Genomic DNA, 22,686 nt, shown 5'->3' with positions numbered 1-22,686 from the left:
ATAAATAGATAAATCCGTTGATGATATATTGTCATCCATATTCAATCTACTAATTTTTTACATTATTCATATTCATATTCGCTTATCAGTTATCACTCATTTCATTTAAATTAGTTATATCAGTTTTAACAGATTGAATCGAATATATATCCAATAAATTCTACATCCATTGACATCCTTACTAAGGATATACATGGGTGATGGGTTCATGAGTGTTCCAGAAAATAGCTAGCATAATGTTGAGCTAACTACTCATGGAAAAGTCATACACAACTCTTTAGAGTCATTCATAGTTCATTTTATGTAACTGATTGATAGATACCACACACCAAAAATCATTTCTCTTTGCAGCTTCTAATCATTAGATAAGGTCAGATATATGAAGCCAAAATCACCTTCTTTTCTTCCCTTTCTATACCTATATATCTCAGTATATTGTATAATATATAAATACTTGTCCCATACTATACAACTATATCCTCGTCATCAATGTACACTTGTACAAAGTGCAAAAAAACTTAAAAATATCCAAGAAGGGTAAATTCGAAGTCATTATTATATCACACACACACACACATATAAATATACATAGATACATAGATAGAGATTGAAAGAGAGAGATAGAGAGGTCGAGTTAGTTGATGAACGAACAATACTGTGATATGATGCATACAATTGCAATGCAAATCTCTGTGGAAAGAAAGAAAGAAGTGGTCCAACAATAAATAACAGTAACAAAATAATGATAATTAGTGCAAAAGGGTGCATGTTTTAAAGAAGAAAGTAGGAAGAAAATTGGTCCCTCATCCATAATACTAAAGGGTACTCTTTCTTCCTATCGTTGCTTTCATACATCTCAACATGACTGCTTTCTATCTTTTTGTAATTAGTATTTTTATTATTTTCTTATTATATTTTCTTCAAACTACAATCATTAAATTAGATTATACAAAATGACTTCTTCCTTTCATTTATTGCTTTAATAATTTGTTAGTTGTTGATGGATACATAATTACCAGCAACTTGTAATACCATAATGTTTACATAATTGAACCGTACATGTTTTTATGACCACATTAACTTAATGTAATTGTGTTTTCCACCATGTGATAACCGATAATGACTAGAGGCGAAATCGGGAGTTATGGATAAAAGTAACATTTTTCGAAAGTAAATATCAATGTACAAATTAGGCGATGTGAGAATTTATAATAAGAGATGTTGGCCATTAATTTATAATTTTTAATACTTAATTTATAATTTTTAATACTTAATTTATAATTTTTAATACACTATAATAGACATGTATAAAAAATTAAAAATGATAAAGCTTCCACAACACCCCCTCGCCTCTGATAATGACCTAACACCCTCAGCTCAATGTAACTTGTGACAGACTCACAAATGGTTGTGCACCCTCTAGTGTCTTTTTTCCTTTCAAAGGTTATTATTATTATATTAATATTAATATTAATTGTTATTATTATTAATATTATTATTATTATTATTATTATTATTATTATTATTATTATTATTATTATTATTATTATTATTATTATTATTATTATTATTATTATTATTATTATTATTATTATTATTATTATCACTATTATTCTTATTATTATTATTATTGTTATTATTATTATTATTATATTATTTTATATTATAATTATAATATTATAATATAATATTATATATTATACATGAGTTTATCTAAAGATAATCAATCCTAAAGACTATTTTAAAAAATATAGACATGCATGATATCTTAAGCGATACTTTTAATTGGTTAAGGATTAGTTACTATAAAAGTTAGATAGTTATTATTGTGTACAAATTATTTATGCACGTATATTTAGATATGATCTAATTCGAGTTATTAAAATAAAGTTATATTGAGTATAAGTTTGACATTACATAATAGTTTTATCTTCTAATATGTTTAATATCCACCTTGTAGTTCAGTGATACACTCAACACCTTGTGTGTTAGACAATTTGTAGTGGTAATTGGTATTGGTTGCTGGTGTTGGTTATTTTTTGCACTTTTTTGATAACTAGGATGTGTTGGTTTTCGGTAGAGTATTGGTGGTGTTGGTTTTTTATGTTGGTTAAGAGTATTGTGATGATGTGTTAAAATATAATTTGATAAGTATTAAAAAGGGATAAAAATAATATTTTTAAATTAATAAAAAAATAATATAACCAAGCAACTTGACGTCGCCTTCTCCGTTGGATTCTCCCCAACACCTAACTAAGGATGGCAATGGATGTCCGATCCATCGGATATCCATCTGATCCGATCCATTTAGATGGATATGGATTATCTAAACGGATGATAAATGGATATGGATATGGATATGGATGATGTGAAAAATTAGTGAATCGGGTATGGATGATAGTTAATCATCCATGAATATATCCAATACCACCCGAAATATATATGCACATATAAATATATACATGTTTACTTAGATATATGCATATATATATTTAGATATTCTTATATATGTGCACTATAAACTATTAAAATGTTATCGAAAATATAGATTATGAAGATACAACTATGTGAATAGTATTAAATTCATATATCATATATATATTACACATCTTTGTTAAAAATATTTTGATGATTACATATCATAATAGATTACATTTTTAGAAAAACTTTGCATCCAACGGATACCCGATAACCCGCTTAATCCAACGGATATGGATATGGATTAATGAATTATATTTAAATGGATATGAATTTTAAAAATTAAATGGATATGGATATGGATATAGGCGCACCCGATCCATATTCGATCCATTGTCATCCCTGATGAAAAATCGTGTGTACTTTTAACAATTCAGATTAACGCAGCGGATAATAAAATAATAATCTTTTATTATTTTATGAACAAAAATTACAAGATTAAATAACCAATTATTTAAAAACATGCACACGATTAATTTATTCCCATGGATCCAGTTACACCAATAATAATTGTCAAGAATATAAAAATTACAAAGTGGAGTTAACAAGTATACCTTTCTTGAAGAAACTGATGAACGGAGAGAAACCTACGATCAAAGGGTATGACCGTCTCTTTGGATAGTCCACTACACTTTCAGACAACGCCAATGGATGTTAGTCCAAACCCAAGTATATTATTAATATAAACTAGTTATACTAATAAATATATAATACTCCGTACGTTTACGTTCAAGAAAACAAAAGAAAGTAGATTTCGATTTTCGTGAAGCAATGGAATAATGTTAATTGCAATTCTGTGTTTTGTTTCTATTCGTATGTCTACACACGACCAAAATCAATTGAATATATATAATATGTACAAAAGTAAAACCGACTTAAGAAAACGGTGAGGAAACGCGTACAATATTATTTTGTTTCCAATTCTATTTTGGTTTCTAAATGTAGTCCCTTTTTTTCTTTTACGTAGTCATCAAGAAAAACGTATTTGACAAACAATACTTGCATATTGTTTATTAATTAATTAAACAATTAATTAATTCAATTTAAAAATTCATGTAAGCATAATTAATTAATTAGTCAAGTAATTCATAACGGAGTATCTAACTTGTTTCGTTACTTGAGTAATATATATACATCATATATATATATTTCATTTGACGTCTAGGTGTATATATGTGTGACCCCGAAGGCTCAAATAAATTTAGACATATAGTTTTATGTTGTACCTTACACATTAATCCTACAAACTCCCACTTGTGTATGATACAACACCAAGTAACTATACAAACAATGAATACCGTCTAGCAACAGGCCATTGTCCCTAAATTCACATGAGGGTAGTTTCTCAGAACTTCTTATGGTAAGTGTTAAATGTCATACGTCCCTTTGTTTCAGATACTTTAGTTAAACTTGAGATATGGATCATTGGTCATTCTCATTTGTTTAACAATTATATTTCTCGATCTTAGAACTGAATTAGATCACCAAATTAATTAAGTATCATCTTAATTACATCTGGGTGCGGCCACACAAATATCTTATTCATTCATCGAGGAGCTCAAAAGTATCTAACTCCAAACATTTTGAAGGAACAAATCCTATTTTGCATACACGTGTCTCTCACGAGCTTTACATTATACCCAATAATGGCCTTTATTACAGCCTTATTCAGGACAGCGTTTAACCATATCAAAGTACAATGTTTCACACATTAAAACGGGCGTGCATCTCAAGTCTAAGGACATAAAGACATAATCACTAAAAGATTCACTACTGACAACGATCCATGTAGTGACATCTCGGATGGGTCATTCCAATATTCATCATCAATGAATACATATGAATTTTGGTCTCTACAAGTTAACTATTTATCATCAATAAATATAACCAAACATTCATATTAATCTTAATTCATGTTATTCCCATAACATGACCGATTATGGAGATTTTGAATAATCAACAACTATTCATGGATTAAACATGCTAATATAGAACACAATGATATAAATGAAAATGATCATACCAACTATATATCAATTCATTAAGATAAAACTGCTTAATATTCCAAAAATATCCAAATACTAAATTACAAATTAAAAAGATCAGCAGCATAACGAAGTCCAATACTACTTGAAATGTCCCGTTCTTATTGATTAAAAACGTTCCATATTAATTGATTTCGTTGCGAGGTTTTGACCTCTATATGAGACGTTTTTCAAAGACTGCATTCATTTTAAAATAAACCATAACCTTTATTTCATCAATAAAGATTTAAAAAGCTTTACGTAGATTATCAAATAATGATAATCTAAAATATCCTGTTTACACACGACCATTACATAATGGTTTACAATACAAATATGTTACAACAAAATAAGTTTCTTGAATGCAGTTTTTACACAATATCAAACAAGCATGGACTCCAAATCTTGTCCTTATTTAAGTATGCGACAGCGGAAGCTCTTAATAATCACCTGAGAATAAACATGCTTAAAACGTCAACAAAAATGTTGGTGAGTTATAGGTTTAACCTATATATATCAAATCATAATAATAGACCACAAGATTTCATATTTCAATACACATCCCATACATAGAGATAAAAATCATTCATATGGTGAACACCTGGTAACCGACATTAACAAGATGCATATATAAGAATATCCCCATCATTCCGGGACACCCTTCGGATATGATATAAATTTCGAAGTACTAAAGCATCCGGTACTTTGGATGGGGTTTGTTAGGCCCAATAGATCTATCTTTAGGATTCGCGTCAATTAGGGTGTCTGTTCCCTAATTCTTAGATTACCAGACTTAATAAAAAGGGCATATTCGATTTCGATAATTCAACCATAGAATGTAGTTTCACGTACTTGTGTCTATTTTGTAAATCATTTATAAAACCTGCATGTATTCTCATCCCAAAAATATTAGATTTTAAAAGTGGGACTATAACTCACTTTCACAGATTTTTACTTCGTCGGGAAGTAAGACTTGGCCACTGGTTGATTCACGAACCTATAACAATATATACATATATATCAAAGTATGTTCAAAATATATTTACAACACTTTTAATATATTTTGATGTTTTAAGTTTATTAAGTCAGCTGTCCTCGTTAGTAACCTACAACTAGTTGTCCACAGTTAGCTGTACAGAAATAAATTGATAAATATTATCTTGAATCAATCCACGACCCAGTGTATACGTATCTCAGTATTGATCACAACTCAAACTATATATATTTTGGAATCAACCTCAACCCTGTATAGCTAACTCCAACATTCACATATAGAGTGTCTATGGTTGTTCCGAAATATATATAGATGTGTCGACATGATAGGTCGAAACATTGTATACGTGTCTATGGTATCTCAAGATTACATAATATACAATACAAGTTGATTAAGTTATGGTTGGAATAGATTTGTTACCAATTTTCACGTAGCTAAAATGAGAAAAATTATCCAATCTTGTTTTACCCATAACTTCTTCATTTTAAATCCGTTTTGAGTGAATCAAATTGCTATGGTTTCATATTGAACTCTATTTTATGAATCTAAACAGAAAAAGTATAGGTTTATAGTCAGAAAAATAAGTTACAAGTCATTTTTGTAAAGGTAGTCATTTCAGTCGAAAGAACGACGTCTAGATGACCATTTTAGAAAACATACTTCCACTTTGAGTTTAATCATAATTTTTGGATATAGTTTCATGTTCATAATAAAAATCATTTTCTCAGAATAACAACTTTTAAATCTAATTTTATCATAGTTTTTAATTAACTAACCCAAAACAGCCCGCGGTGTTACTACGACGGCGTAAATCCGGTTTTACGGTGTTTTTCGTGTTTCCAGGTTTTAAATCATTAAGTTAGCATATCATATAGATATAGAACATGTGTTTAGTTAATTTTAAAAGTCAAGTTAGAAGGATTAACTTTTGTTTGCGAACAATTTTAGAATTAACTAAACTATGTTCTAGTGATTACGAGTTTAAACCTTCGAATAAGATAGTTTTATATATATGAATCGAATGATGTTATGAACATCATTACTACCTCAAGTTTAGTAGGTAAACCTACTGGAAGTGACAAGAAATTATCTAGCTTCAAAGGATCTTGGATGGCTTGAAAGTTCTTGAAGTAGGATCATGACACAAAAACAAGTTCAAGTAAGATTTTTACTCGAATTAAGATAGTTTATATTTATAGAAATTGAATCAAAGTTTGAATATGAATATTACCTTGAATAAGAAAGATAACCTACTGTATATAACAAAGGTTTCTTGATCTTAGATGATTACTTGGAATGGATTAGAAAGCTTGGAAGTAAATTAGTAAACTTGAAGGGATTTTTGAAGTGTTCTTGAAGTGTTCTTCCTATGATGATTATAGCTTGATTCTTGAAGTGATTTTTGATGAATATGATGATTAACTACTGGAAAAATACGTTCATAATAGTGTGTGTGTGTTGAGAGAGAATTAGAAAGAGAATTGGAAGTGAAATGGAGTGAATGATGAGTGGTAATTGGTGAGTGTTGAGTGGGGTTAAAAGGAGTTCTAGTTAGTTGACTAGCTCATGGTAGAAGTTAAAATTGATTAGTCATACATGACATAATCAAGAGTGGAATCCCATGCTAGTTCCTATTGGTATATACCCATAGTAAGTACGTTTTGAAGCTGTGTATAATACGGGTAAAAATACGACTAGAATTCTTGATGAAAGAAAAGAATGGGAAAGTAACTGTAACCATTTTCGTTAAGTATGAGTGTTTTGATATATGTCTTGAAGTCTTCCAAAAGTATTTTAATACATCTAAATACACTACATGTATATACATTTTAACTGAGTCGTTAAGTCATCGTTAGTCGTTACATGTAAGTGTTGTTTTGAAACCTTTAAGTTAACGATCTCAATTAATGTTGTTAACCCATTGTTTATTATATCTAATGAGATGTTAAATTATTATATTATCATGATATTATGATATATTAATATATCTTAATATGATATATATACATTTAAATGTCGTTACAACGATAATCGTTACATATATGTCTCATTTCGAAATCCTTAAGTTAGTAGTCTTGTTTATATGTATATAACTCATTGTTAATATACTTATGGAGATACTTACTTATCATAATCTCATGTTAACCATATGTATATCCATATATATATCGTCATGTCGTTTTTACAAGTTTTAACGTTCGTGAATCGCCGGTCAACTTGGGTGGTCAATTGTCTATATGAAACATATTTCAATTAATCAAGTCTTAACAAGTTTGATTGCTTAACATGTTGGAAACATTTAATCATGTAAATATCAATCTCAATTAATATATATAAACATGGAAAAGTTCGGGTCACTACAGTACCTACCCGTTAAATAAATTTCGTCCCGAAATTTTAAGCTGTTGAAGGTGTTGACGAATCTTCTGGAAATAGATGTGGGTATTTCTTCTTCATCTGATCTTCACGCTCCCAGGTGAACTCGGGTCCTCTACGAGCATTCCATCGAACCTTAACAATTGGTATCTTGTTTTGCTTAAGTCTTTTAACCTCACGATCCATTATTTCGACGGGTTCTTCGATGAATTGGAGTTTTTCGTTGATTTGGATTTCATCTAACAGAATAGTGAGATCTTCTTTAGCAAAACATTTCTTCAAATTCGAGACGTGGAAAGTGTTATGTACAGCCGCGAGTTGTTGAGGTAACTCAAGTCGGTAAGCTACTGGTCCGACACGATCAATAATCTTGAATGGTCCAATATACCTTGGATTTAATTTCCCTCGTTTACCAAATCGAACAACACCTTTCCAAGGTGCAACTTTAAGCATGACCATCTCTCCAATTTCAAATTCTATATCTTTTCTTTTAATGTCAGCGTAGCTCTTTTGTCGACTTTGGGCGGTTTTCAACCGTTGTTGAATTTGGATGATCTTCTCGGTAGTTTCTTGTATATTCTCCGGACCCGTAATCTGTCTATCCCCCACTTCACTCCAAAAAATCGGAGACCTGCACTTTCTACCATAAAGTGCTTCAAACGGCGCCATCTCAATGCTTGAATGGTAGCTGTTGTTGTAGGAAAATTCTGCTAACGGTAGATGTCGATCCCAACTGTTTCCGAAATCAATAACACATGCTCGTAGCATGTCTTCAAGCGTTTGTATCATCCTTTCGCTCTGCCCATCAGTTTGTGGATGATAGGCAGTACTCATGTCTAGACGAGTTCCTAATGCTTGCTGTAATGTCTGCCAGAATCTTGAAATAAATCTGCCATCCCTATCAGAGATAATAGAGATTGGTATTCCATGTCTGGAGACGACTTCCTTCAAATACAGTCGTGCTAACTTCTCCATCTTGTCATTTTCTCTTATTGGCAGGAAGTGTGCTGATTTGGTGAGACGATCAACTATTACCCAAATAGTATCAAAACCACTTGCAGTCCTTGGCAATTTAGTGATGAAATCCATGGTAATGTTTTCCCATTTCCATTCTGGTATTTCGGGTTGTTGAAGTAGACCTGATGGTTTCTGATGCTCAGCTTTGACCTTAGAACACGTCAAACATTCTCCTACGTATTTAGCAACATCGGCTTTCATACCCGGCCACCAAAAATGTTTCTTGAGATCCTTGTACATCTTCCCCGTTCCAGGATGTATTGAGTATCTGGTTTTATGAGCTTCTCTAAGTACCATTTATCTCATATCTCCAAATTTTGGTACCCAAATCCTTTCAGCCCTATACCGGGTTCCGTCTTCCCGAATATTAAGATGCTTCTCCGATCCTTTGGGTATTTCATCCTTTAAATTTCCCTCTTTTAAAACTCCTTGTTGTGCCTCCTTTATTTGAGTAGTAATGTTATTATGAATCATTATATTCATAGATTTTACTCGAATGGGTTCTCTGTCCTTCCTGCTCAAGGCATCGGCTACCACATTTGCCTTCCCCGGGTGGTAACGAATCTCAAAGTCGTAATCATTCAATAATTCAATCCACCTACGCTGCCTCATATTCAGTTGTTTCTGATTAAATATGTGTTGAAGACTTTTGTGGTCGGTATATATAATACTTTTGACCCCATATAAGTAGTGCCTCCAAGTATTTAATGCAAAAACAACCGCGCCTAATTCCAAATCATGCGTCGTATAATTTTGTTCGTGAATCTTCAATTGTCTAGACGCATAAGCAATCACCTTCGTTCGTTGCATTAATACATGATGTTATGCGAGGTGTATATAAAATAGTTATTAAATTTTAGCAGAAAATACTATTAAATACGATACAATTTTACACAAGATATTTATTTATTTATAGAATGGATATACTTAAACCTTGCTACAACACTTATAGGCAGTGTACCTAATCGTACAGTAGTGTAGTTTTTAGTAAGTCCGGTTCGTTCCACAGGGAAATCTTTAAACAAAGCTCAACGCTATGTTAGTTTACTTTTATAAAAATACAAACATATATATAAGTAATATTATTATTATAAATGGGGGTTTTTACCGTTTAATGACCGGTTTGTCGATTTTAAGATTTTAGTCGCAGTTAAAATCAAATGTAAAATATTAAAAATAAATACAAGACTTAAATTAAAGCATAAAGTAAATAACGATAATGAAATTGCGAATAATAAAAGTGCGATAAAATAAACTTGCGAAAAAAAATGCGATAATTAGAAGTGCAATTAAATATAAAATAAAGGAAATTAAATATGAAATAAAAGAATTATGCTTATTTAAACTTCCGTAATCATGATGTTTGACGTGTTGATTTTAGTTTTATTCCCATGGGTTAATTGTCCTTTGTCCTGGATTATTCAATATGTCCGTCTGGTTTTTGTCCATAACAGTCCATCAGTCATAAATATAAATTGCAAGTGTCCTTGTCAAATTATTATTATACCCGAAGATAAATATTCCAACTAATTGGGGATTCGAATTGTAACAAGGTTTTAATACTTTGTTTAATGAATACACCAGGTTATCAACTGCGTGTAAACCAAGGTTTTACTACTTTGTTAACAATTACACCAATTACCCTTGAATGTAATTTCACCCCTGTTTTAATTATTCTAGTGGCTATTAATCCATTCCCGTGTCCGGTTAAATGAACGATTATTCGTACATATAAATACCCCGCCCATCGTGTCCGATCGAGTGTATATGGTAATTTATAGGGACGCCCAATTGCAAATCTTTATATTAACATTAATAAACTTTCATTTAATTAAACAAATATAAAGCCCATTAATAGCCCATAGTCTAATTTCCACAAGTGTCGTTCTTTTGTCCAAACCCCAATTATGGTACAAAGCCCAATTACCCAATTTTAGTAATTAGCCCAACATCATGATTACTTCGTTTTAAATAAGCATAATAATAACTTAGCTACGAGACATTAATGTAAAAAGGTTGAACATAACTTACAATGATTAAAAATAGCGTAGCGTTACACGGACAGAATTTCGACTTACACCCTTACAACATTCGCTAACATACCCTTATTATTAGGATTTAAAATTAAAATTAAAATTAAAATATAAATTATATATATATATTACATATATATTGAGAGAGAGATGAAAATAAGATATATAATTTGATCAGAATTCGGTTTGCTTTATAGCCAGAAGTGAAATTTGGGGCTCCGCGACTCGCGGCAAAAACCCCTTCAAACTCCGCGAGTCGCGGAGGATGAATTTACAGCTCACACTCTTGGAGTTTCTCTGCCGACGGTTTTATATATATAAATATAATATATATATAATTAATATAATTAATTATATATTATATTATATTTATATACATAGTTAACTTGTAATTTTTAGTCCGTTGCGTCGAGCGTTAAGAGTTGACTCTAGTCCCGGTTCCGGATTTTCGAACGTCCTCGCGTACAATTTTATATTTTGTACTTTGCGTTTTGAATCTTGTACTCTTGTGATTTCGAGACGTTTCTTATCAATAATTGGAACCTTTTTGATTGTCTTTTGTACTTTTGAGCTTTTTGGTCGTTTGCGTCTTCAATTCGTCGAATCTGTCTTTTGTCTTCACCTTTTATTATTTAAACGAATATCACTTGTAAATAGAACAATTGCAACTAAAAGCTTGTCTTTCTTGAGGAATAATGCTATGAAATATATGTTCGTTTTTAGCATTATCAAATATTCCCACACTTGAGCGTTGCTTGTCCTCAAGCAATATCGTCTTGAAATACTAGAATCACTTCTTTATTCTTCACACTTTGTACATCAGTGATTTCTATACGGCGGTATAAACAATGGTAGCAACGATATGGTTTACAGTCCCACATGACTATAAAAATTTAGATCCATTAAGGAAATTGGATCTTTATGAAAACATTTGATCTTTTGAAAATTAAATCTAGTTTTTACCCTAGATAAGTTTTACGGAATAACCCTTTACCGGTGTTTGCAAAATATTTTTGTGGGTTTGGTGGGTTTCAGATTTGAAAATTTTAGCTCAAAACTTGCGGTTTTGTGTCACCCACTTGCTAACCTTGTATTTGGAAAGCAACACGTCCAGTTTACTTGTTCCGTATATTACCTTTCGGCAAACTACCGTCCGGTTGTAAAGGAAAGCGTTGAACAAGCAACTGTTTAAGACAATGTCCCGTGACATGCTTTTGATTACGGTCTATAACGTGTCGGACGCAATTACTATCCTTGGTAGGAGCAATAGTAAAGCTCACCCTTATAATTTTTCGGTCTGGCACAAGGTCCTGTCTTCGACCATGCTATGCAACCACCGTTCTTACGGTTGACACCCGATTTAGTTCAGGTGACCTAATGAATTCCAGGTGAATTCCTAGGATTTTACGTTCAATGGTAATGAACGCATTGAAAATAGGGTTTTCAGAAAACAAATCGGTTTATAATTTTGATCAAAATATTTTCTCGTTCAAGCTCGAGTTTAGATATCATTGAATTCCATGAGTTTGTAATTCTCAATCTTTAAGGTCAATCTCTAGGATTGAGTAATATCAGTCTTAAAAGCTGATTTTTAATCTTTAAGGAGATTATCCTTTTCTGGGGATCTGATTCATTAGTCTTATCAAGCTAATTTGCACGGTGCCTCCCCATTGTACGAGATAAATCCTTCTCATGGTTAGGATAAATCTGACCACTTGGCGACCCTGTTTAATGCTGAGGTCCGTGGATTTCCTGCTGATTTTAGAGATGACTTTTCTAGATTTTTCGTCAACCTACAGCTGGTCTGGACGACAACTTCATGACCTAAATCAAGAAGCGCGTTTCTTTTTCGGAAGACTTTACTTCCTTTTAATGATGGAATTGATTCATCGTGTAGATCCATCTCTTCTTTTCTTTCATCGGGTAAAACAGTTTAGTTTAGTCCAAAGCAAAAGTATTTTCAGTTATTTGTTACAGATATATGTGACATATGTTTAAAATAACTTGGTAAATTTTCCCACACTTGGCTTTTACTTTCTTTTTTTTTTTATCGTCCTCTATTCCATTTTAAATGAATTTTAACATTTTAGTTTGTTTCTCAATTTATGTCCTTTCCGAGGTAACAATAATTTCGGTGTTAAAACCTAGTTTTATCGTTCATAAATATGTATAAACATGATTTTGAATTCATTTTGAAAATTTTGAAAAATTTTACTAGAATTGGGTAGTCAGTATATAAGACTAGGGCTGTTCTTTTTTATCAGAGAGCACTAGATTCTAATACAACTACTGCTTTACTAGTATTTTTAATGGTAACCAAGTGTTTAATATAAAAATTTTAAAATCCGAAAGAATTTAATCCCTTCCCACACTTAAGATCTTGCAATGCCCTCATTTGCAAGAAATCAGTAACAATTTAAATTATTGAGGGTGATTTGTGTGAAAATGATTAAATTTTTACCAAAGTTTCCAAATATATTGGCGTTTGTTTGCTGAATGATAAATGGTGCACATCATTTGTTCATTCCGTCTTGTTGTTATTTCACATATATTTTGTATCTTGTCGTCAAAATTACTTGCTTTTGCTGAACTTAATGCCAGTCTTTGAAAATGCGTTGTTTTACCCTGTTGTGTACATAAGATAAACTGCAAACATATATACATATTTTTGAAGTTTGGTATATTACCCCACGTTCAAAAATTATTAAAATCTAAGAATAAAAGTTAGATTATTATAAAAATGATTATAATATTAACAAAAATATTAAATGTATCAATAATTACAAATTACAAAATAAAAAAAAATAAGTATACTAAGGATGATATTGGTACCAATAGGGGTTCCAGGCATAACCATACGTGCTATAGAATGCTTCGGCAGGGTCATACGTAGGATATGGTGGCTGCATCTCTATCGACCAAGGAGGGAAGACGGGTTTCGGTGTAGGAATATAGTTTCTACCTATATGTTGGCAATGTGCTATGATCTGGTTCTGATGAACTTGCCAATCTTCAAATGCTCTCTGTCTAGCATTTTCGTATTCCTGAGAAGCTATAAACCTATGCATTTCTTGCATCTCATTCCCCCCTCCTACATTACCTTGTTCCTGGTTTCTCTCCACCTGTGGATGTCTACCATGGTATCGTACTGCGGCGTTATTTCGCCGCTTCAAAACTTTCGCACCATGGTATACATTTAAACCTATAGTGTCGCGGGGTTCCGGCTCTTCTAGTAATAATCCCCCCCGACTTATATCCACACCGAGATATTCACCAATCAAAGTAATAAAAATACCACCTCCTATTATGCTATGTGGACGCATCCCCCGAACCATAGCTGATAAATAATAACCCACACAATATGGTATACTTACAGCGCTTTGTGGGTCTCGAATACACATATGGTAAAACAAATCTTGTTCATTTACCTTTTCTTTGTTTTTACCCCTTTGTGTAATCGAATTAGCTAAAAACCTATGTATCACTCTTAATTCGGCTCTATCTATATCCAAATAAGAGTAGTTTCCCCCTTTGAAACGGTGATGGCTTGTCATTTGACTCCACACACCGTGTGTATCAAAATTCTCATCTATCTTTCTACCGTTTAGTATCAATCCTCTACAATCGGCAGACGCTAATTCCTCAGGCGTATATATACGTAAAGCCTGATCCATGTCCAGTAAAGACATGTGGCGCATCGAACCGCCTAACAAAAATCTAATAAAAGAACGATCGGTTAAACTAGCTACCCGATCATTCAACTCTATACTACATAACAACTCTTCACACCATACTTTATATACAGGTCTGCGTATGGTGAATAAACATATCCAGTCATTAAAAGAAGAATTACCATACCTCTGTACAAGTAATTCCCTAATTGGCCCGGCCAATTCTACAGCTTCTAAGGGTCCCCATTCTATGACCCTCGGTACCTCAACAACCTTGGAATGAAGAGTATGCAAACCCCGTTGATATTTTGGATAATCTATCCAAAGTCTGTCAAATCTCAGGTTCGGGTGCAACTCTTCCAAATGCATATCGGAAAAGGTCATGACTGGATGAGGTACATCCTGCTTGTAGTAGTTATCTACCTCCTGTTGTTCCAAATTCTCGGCAGGAGCATTGCGGGCTTGGGATGAAGATTCACCCCTTTCATTCTGCAAAACACATCAAACACAAATTTTGTGCATCCAAATATGCATTAGTGTCAGCAAAATCATCAATCAAAATAATTACAATGACATTATCAATTTATATCAAACTTAAGCTTATTTTCACATTTTTATCAAATCTACACTTTTTCAAATAAGCATATACGAAAATGTTCGCCAAGTTCATAAGCATTCAACTCAAATAACATGTCAAAATAATCATTACTAGCAATTAAACAAGTCTCAAATGGCATTATCTTTCAAAAATCAAGTTCATGAATTTTAGACTTGAAAAAGTCCACTTTAATTCTCAAAATCATGTTTAGGCTCAAAGTTTGGATCATTTAACTACCTAGACATGTTACACTACTCAATTTAGCAACAATTCATGACAAAAATCGGCCATAACCTGTTTATATCAAAAAGCCCCAAATTGCTCAAGAACACAAACCCTATATTATTCAAAATTTGAAGTTTAAGGCTTCTAATCATGTTAAACAGCATCAATCTAGGTTATACAAGCATAATACATAAACAATTTAAGCTTAATTACACTAAAAAGCATCAAAATCAAATTGGGGAAAAAATAGCTCAAGAACACCTAATTTCGAATTAATGGTGTTTAGGTGTAGAAATTTACCGTTTTTCTTGAGTAATTCTTAGATAGCATCCTTCTCAACATGATTTTAGCAAAAAATTTGGTGATTAACGGTTAAAAATTGGGATTTTTGGGGGTGATTTTCGGGTTTTTTCGGGTGCAGTTTCGCAGTATTTTTCTGTGTTTTTGTTTGTGGGAGTGAACTGATCGTGCAGTTCTTTATATTTTTTTTTTCTGATTTTTGATCCCTCCGCGAGTCGCGGAGGTTTTGTACTTCAAACTCCGCGAGTCGCGGAGTTTACTCTTTTTTTTTTTTTTTTTTTTTTTTATAATCTTTAACTTCTTAAAACAATTTAGTAATTAATTTTTAAAATTTTGTTTCCCTTGTTATTTAGGATGAGGTCGTTTCGGATCGATGTCCTAGTCCGTCCCTCGACAAAATTTTAAAATTTGTCTTTTTGTAGCGATTGTTTTAAAAGCTAAGATTTTTGGGTTTTTTCAATGTTTTTGGCATACTCTAATTCAGTAAGATTAAAAATAATGATAATAAAAGTTCTCGTCCCTCCCTCGGGTAAAGCAATTTCGGTTCAAAGACCTAGTCTTCAACTTACGACGAATTTTAAAAATCATATTTTTAACTTAATGAGATAAAGTAAATTTTTTGTTTTTAAATTCACACAACTTAAATATAAAATTCGAATTTAAAAATTCACACCAAACTTAAAATTTGAAATGCATAAAATTAAAAATTCATATTTTAAAAATTAAAAGTTCACACCAAACTTAATTTAAAAATTCAAATTATAAATTCATACCAAACTTATATTAATTTTTCAAATATTTTCAATTTTAAATATATTGTTTTTACAAAATTTACAATATTAATTTAAGATTTAAATATTAATTTTAAAAATATGGTAAAAATAAAATTAAAAATCTTTTTGTCTTTTTATCCCACTTTAATCAATCAAATATTATCAAAAATATGCGCCCCTCTTTTCGGTAAAGTAATTTCGGTTCCAAGACCTAATTTAACTCATGACGAATTTTTGAAATATTTTGGGTTGATTGATTAAAGATATTTATACCTTAAGAATAAACGTTAAATTTCGCAGTGATGTAATAAATTTTTGAATGATATCAATAATTTCGGTCGCCAAACCTAATTTTATTCAATACCAATTTAATACTTTTTAGCGAACAAATTAGCGTTTATTATCAAAAGGTTAAAAATAAAAATAAAAATAAAAACTGTACAGACATACCTGTGAAATAGATTTCTTAGTTATATGATCTATTCCATTCATAAGATAGTCAGTTTAATTTGTTTTCCATGGCTCCAAAGGCGTAACCTCGAGCATTCAGTGTCTTTTCTTCTAAACATATGAACGGTCCGTCTCTGCATAAAGTAACAAATTCGGTATTTGAATAGGTTTGATTATTTGAACATTTACCTCCATGTGACCATTTTCCGCATTTGTGACATCTTTCTAGGTGTCGTGCTCTTCTTTTCGCTGCGGATTTTGATTTTCCTTTACCAAATTGTAACTTATTATCTTCGCATCTGGATCCTTTTCTAACTCCGTCCATTCTTTCTCTGATTACTGATACTAATTCGCTCGGTAGTATGTCATTATTTCTTTTAGTGATCAAAGCGTGTAGCATTAGACCATGGTTTAGTTCACAGGCAGTCTTCATATCGTAAAAACCTAAAAAAAAATAAAAATTCAGAATGGGGGGAGAAGACTAGTTCTTTAGGGTCTGCTAGGGAAAGACCATACGTGTTCCATTTTCGAGAACTACACGAAAACAGACAATCTAACTCTAACAGAAATATATATTATCTTTTAAAGACTTGATTCTCCCCACACTTAGTTAGCTGTGGTGTCGAAATTGTGATTAACTTCGTTGTCGACTTCCATCGGACCATGTATGTAATGTTTAACTCTGTGACCATTAACTTTAAATTCAATCCCATTTGAATTTATCAATTCTATCGTTCCGTATGGGAAAACTCTTTTGACTATGAATGGTCCAGACCATCTTGATTTCAATTTTCCAGGAAATAGCTTGAATCGTGAATAGAAAAGAAGAACTCTGTCTCCTTCTTTAAATTCTTTTGAACTTCTGATTCTTTTATCATGCCATTTCTTCGTTCTTTCTTTATAGATTAACGAATTTTCGTATGCTTCATGTCTTAATTCTTCTAATTCATTTAGTTGACTTAATCGTAGACGTCCGGCTTCATGTAAATCAAGATTACATGTCTTCAAAGCCCAAAATGCTTTGTGTTCAATTTCTACTGGAAGATGACATGCTTTTCCATAAACAAGTCTAAAAGGTGTGGTTCCAATTGGAGTTTTGTAGGCTGTTCTAAAAGCCCAGAGTGCATCCTCCAATTTAATGGACCATTCCTTCGGATTTGATCCTACGGTTTTCTCTAGAATACGTTTTAAAGCTCGGTTGGTATTTTCAACTTGTCCACTTGTTTGTGGATGATATGCGGTGGAGATTTTATGAGTTACTCCATATCTTTTAAGAACTTTCTCAAGTTGATTATTACAGAAATGAGTACCCCGATCACTTATTAAAGCTTTCGGTGTTCCAAACCTTGCAAAAAGACGTTTTAAAAAGTTGACTACAACTCGTGCATCGTTAGTTGGGAGAGCTTGTGCTTCCGCCCATTTAGATACATAATCAATGGCTACGAGTATATATAGATTATTATGAGATTTTAGAAATGGACCCATAAAGTCAATACCCCAAATGTCAAATACTTCACATACTTGGATGACATTTTGTGGCATTTCATCACGTTGACTTATTTTTCCGGTCCTTTGACATGCATCACAGGATTTGCAAAGAAGGTGTGCGTCTTTGTAAATTGTAGGCCAATAGAATCCAGCTTCATAAACTTTTCTTGCTGTTAGTTGAGGCCCATAATGCCCTCCTGTTGGTCCTGTGTGACAATGGTTTAAAATTTTACTAGCTTCATTTCCAAATACACATCGGCGTATTATTCCATCGGGACAACTTTTAAACAGATGTGGATCTTTCCAGAAATAGTGTTTTATATCACTGAAAAATTTCTTTCGTCTTTGGTACGATAATCCTTTTTCAAGGAATCCACAAACTAAGTAGTTTGCATAGTCTGCAAACCATGGGATTTCTTTATAATCTATCTTCAATAGATATTCATCAGGAAAGTTGTCTTGTATGGCCGATTCATTCAGAACTTCTAATTCGGGATTTTCAAGACGAGAAAGATGATCAGCGGCGAGATTTTCTGCTCCTCTTTTATCTCGGATTTCAATATCAAACTCTTGTAAGAGTAAGATCCAACGGATTAATCTTGGTTTAGCATCTTGTTTTGAAAATAGGTATCTAAGAGCAGAATGGTCGGTATAGACCACCGTTTTTGCTAGAACGAGATATGATCGAAATTTGTCAAAAGCAAAGACAATAGCAAGGAGTTCTTTTTCAGTAGTTGTATAGTTCGTTTGTGCTCCTTGTAATGTCTTACTAGCATAATATATAGGTTGAAATCGTTTTTCAATCCTTTGTCCTAAAACGGCTCCCATTGCAAAATCACTTGCATCGCACATTAGTTCAAATGGTAGATTCCAATTTGGTGTTATCATGATCGATGCATTAGTGAGTTTTTCTTTAAGAATATTAAAAGATTTGATACATTCATCTGAAAAGATGAATGGCGCATCCTTTTCTAGGAGTTTATTCATAGGAGTGGCAATTTTAGAAAACTCTTTTATGAAACGTCGGTAAAAACCGGCATGCCCTAGAAAACTCCTAACTCCTCTAACATTGGTGGGATGTGGAAGTTTAGCAATTACATCTACTTTAGCTCTATCCACTTCAATTCCTTCTTTTGAAATTTTATGTCCAAGAACGATGCCTTCTTTAACCATGAAATGGCATTTCTCCCAATTAAGTACTAGATTTGATTTTTCGCATCTAATTAGCATTCGTTCCAGATTAACTAGACATGATTTAAATGTATCACCGAAGACTGAAAAGTCATCCATGAAAACTTCCATGCATTCTTCTATCATGTCATGAAAAATCGCCATCATACACCTTTGAAAGGTTGCAGGGGCGTTACAAAGTCCAAATGGCATGCGTTTGTAAGCAAAAGTACCATAAGGGCACGTGAATGTGGTTTTCTCTTGATCTTCGGGTGCTATTGGAATTTGAAAATATCCGGAAAATCCATCTAGAAAACAATAGTAACTATTTCCGGCTAATCTTTCCAACATTTGATCTATGAAAGGTAAGGGAAAGTGATCTTTTCTGGTGGCTTCATTTAATTTTCTATAATCAATACATACACGCCATCCTGTTACAGTCCTAGTAGGAATAAGCTCATTTTTCTCATTTGTAATGACAGTCATGCCACCCTTCTTAGGCACGCATTGAACTGGGCTTACCCATGGACTATCAGAGATTGGATAAATTAAACCTGCATCTAGCAGTTTAATAATCTCTTTCTTAACTACATCTTGCATATTAGGATTTAGTCTTCGTTGGCGTTGCACATACGTTTTATGACCTTCTTCCATAAGGATTTTATGTGTGCAATACGAAGGACTTATTCCTTTAATATCATGAATCTTCCATGCAATGGCTGGTTTATGAGCTTTCAACACAGAAATGAGTTGTGATTTTTCATTTTCAGTAAGAGAAGACGATATTATTACAGGTAATTCAGATTCACCATGTAAATAAGCGTATTCCAAATGGTTTGGAAGTGGCTTTAACTCTAATTTCGGAGGTTCTTCTATAGATGATTTATATCGATATCTGTCTTCTTCTTTTAGCATTTGAATTTCTTCTGTTGTTGGTTCATATCCATTAGCTATAAGTGTAGCTAACATTTCAGCTTCATCAATTGGTTCATTACCTTCTCCTAAAGAACATTCTCCTGTTCCTTGTAATTCTGGAAATTCTTCTAATAATTCTGCATGTGCATCTACAGTTTGAATATAATAACATGTATCATCTGCAGATTGTGGTTGTTGCATTGCTCTATCAACTGAAAAGGTAACACTCTCATCCTCTATACTTAGGGTCAGTTTCTTACCGAACACGTCTATCATTGCTTTAGCCGTGTTTAAGAATGGTCTTCCTAATATGAGAGGAACTTGAGAATCTTCTTCCATGTCCAAAACAACAAAATCTACTGGAAATACTAAAGTACCAACTTTAACTAGCATATTTTTCATTATCCCTCTAGGATATTTTATTGATCTATCGGCTAGTTGTATGCTTATTCTTGTTGGTTTTAATTCTCCAAGGTCTAGTTTAGCGTATAATGAATACGGCATTAGATTTATACTAGCACCTAAGTCTGCCAATGCTTCTATTGAACTAAGACTACCCAGAAAACATGGAATTGTGAAACTTCCTGGATCAGATAGTTTTTCTGGTATCTTATTCAACAGCACTGCTGAACAATTAGCATTCATAGTAACAGCCGAGAGTTCTTCCATTTTCTTTCTATTCGTGATTAGATCTTTCAAGAATTTAGCATATCTTGGCATTCCTGAAATCACATCAATGAAAGGAAGATTTACATTTATCTGTTTAAACATATCCAAGAATTTGGATTGCTCGGCTTCAAGTTTTTCTTTCTTCATTTTACTCGGGTAAGGAAGTGGTGGTTGGTATGGTTTAACATAAGGTTTATCCTTAACTGTGTTATCTTCATTAACCTTTTCAACTACCGGTTCTTTTTCCTTATCTTGATCAGGTTGTGGTTCTTGTGGAGTAGGAATAGTTTCATCAGAAGTTACTGGTATTTCAGGTGGTTTAAGTGTTGTACCACTTCTTGTGGTAATAGCTTTAGCTGTTTCATTCCGTGGGTTAGCATTTGTATCACTAGGTAGACTTCCCGGTTTTCTTTCACCTATTAACCTTGCTAGGTTACTCACTTCTTGTTCCAGATTTTGAATAGAAGCTTGTTGATTTCTAAATGCTTGAGCATTTTGTTCATTGGTTTGTTTCTGAGATGTGAAAAACTGTGTTTGAGTTTCAACTAGCTTCGTCATCATATCTTCTAAATTCGGCTTTTTATCATCGGTTTGTTGTGGTGGTTTGTTTTGAAAATTAGGTCTTTGCTGATTGTAAGTATTATTGGATACTTGTTGATTGCTAGGACCTTGTTGGTTGTTGTATGGAATATTTCAGTTATAATTCTGGTTTTGATTGTAAATTGGTCTTGGCGGTTGATAATTATTCTGATAATTATTTCCAGGCCTTTGGTTTATGTATGAAATATTCTCTCTTTGTTCCATTGTTAATTCAATACTGAGACAATCTTTTGTCAAATGTGGTCCTCCACACTGCTCACAACTAATTCGTATTGAGTGAATATCTTTAGTCATCTTTTCCATTCGTCTCTCCACAGCATCTATCTTTGCGGAAATGGAATCTAAGTCATGGCTAGAATCGGCTCTAGCTGCTTTAGATGATCTAACGATGTCTTTTTCTTGGTGCCACTCATGTGAGTGGGAATCAGTATTATCAATAATTTTGTAAGCATCAGTTTCGGTTTTCTTCATAATAGAACCACCAGCTGCTATATCTATGTCTTTTCTTGTAGTGATGTCGCATCCTCGGTAGAATATTTGTACTATTTGACAGGTGTCTAAACCATGTTGCGGACATCCTCTTAACAACTTTCCATATCTTGTCCACGCCTCATATAGAGTTTCATTTGGTTTCTGTGTGAACGTAACAATTTCTGCTTGAAGTCTTACGGCTTTAGATGCAGGAAAGAATTGTTTAAGAAATTTGTCAATTAAAACGTCCCTTGTATCGATCGCCCCTTCAGGTAACGATTCCAACCAATCTTTGGCTTCTCCCTTTAAAGTCCAGGGAAATAACATGAGATATATCTGTTCATCCTCCACTTCTCGTATTTTAAATAGTGTGCAGATCCTATTAAAGGTACGTAGATGTTCATTTGGATCTTCCTTCGGCGCACCACTAAACT

General features: G+C 32.6%; 1 protein-coding gene across 1 annotated transcript in view; it reads left to right on the top strand.

Moving 5' to 3' along the window:
* The first annotated feature begins 512 nt into the window (after positions 1-512).
* The window catches only part of LOC139858196 (uncharacterized), a 49,266-nt gene continuing 27,092 nt past the window's right edge, over positions 513-22,686 (top strand). Inside the window, exon 1 of the mRNA XM_071847049.1 lies at positions 513-822. The gene's annotated coding sequence lies outside the window, so the exon portion shown is untranslated. The remainder of the gene's footprint in view (positions 823-22,686) is intronic.

This window comes from Rutidosis leptorrhynchoides, chromosome 7 (genome assembly GCF_046630445.1).
Source record: "Rutidosis leptorrhynchoides isolate AG116_Rl617_1_P2 chromosome 7, CSIRO_AGI_Rlap_v1, whole genome shotgun sequence".
In the NCBI taxonomy this organism is placed as follows: domain Eukaryota; kingdom Viridiplantae; phylum Streptophyta; class Magnoliopsida; order Asterales; family Asteraceae; genus Rutidosis; species Rutidosis leptorrhynchoides.
This window is presented reverse-complemented; position numbering and strand designations above follow the sequence as displayed.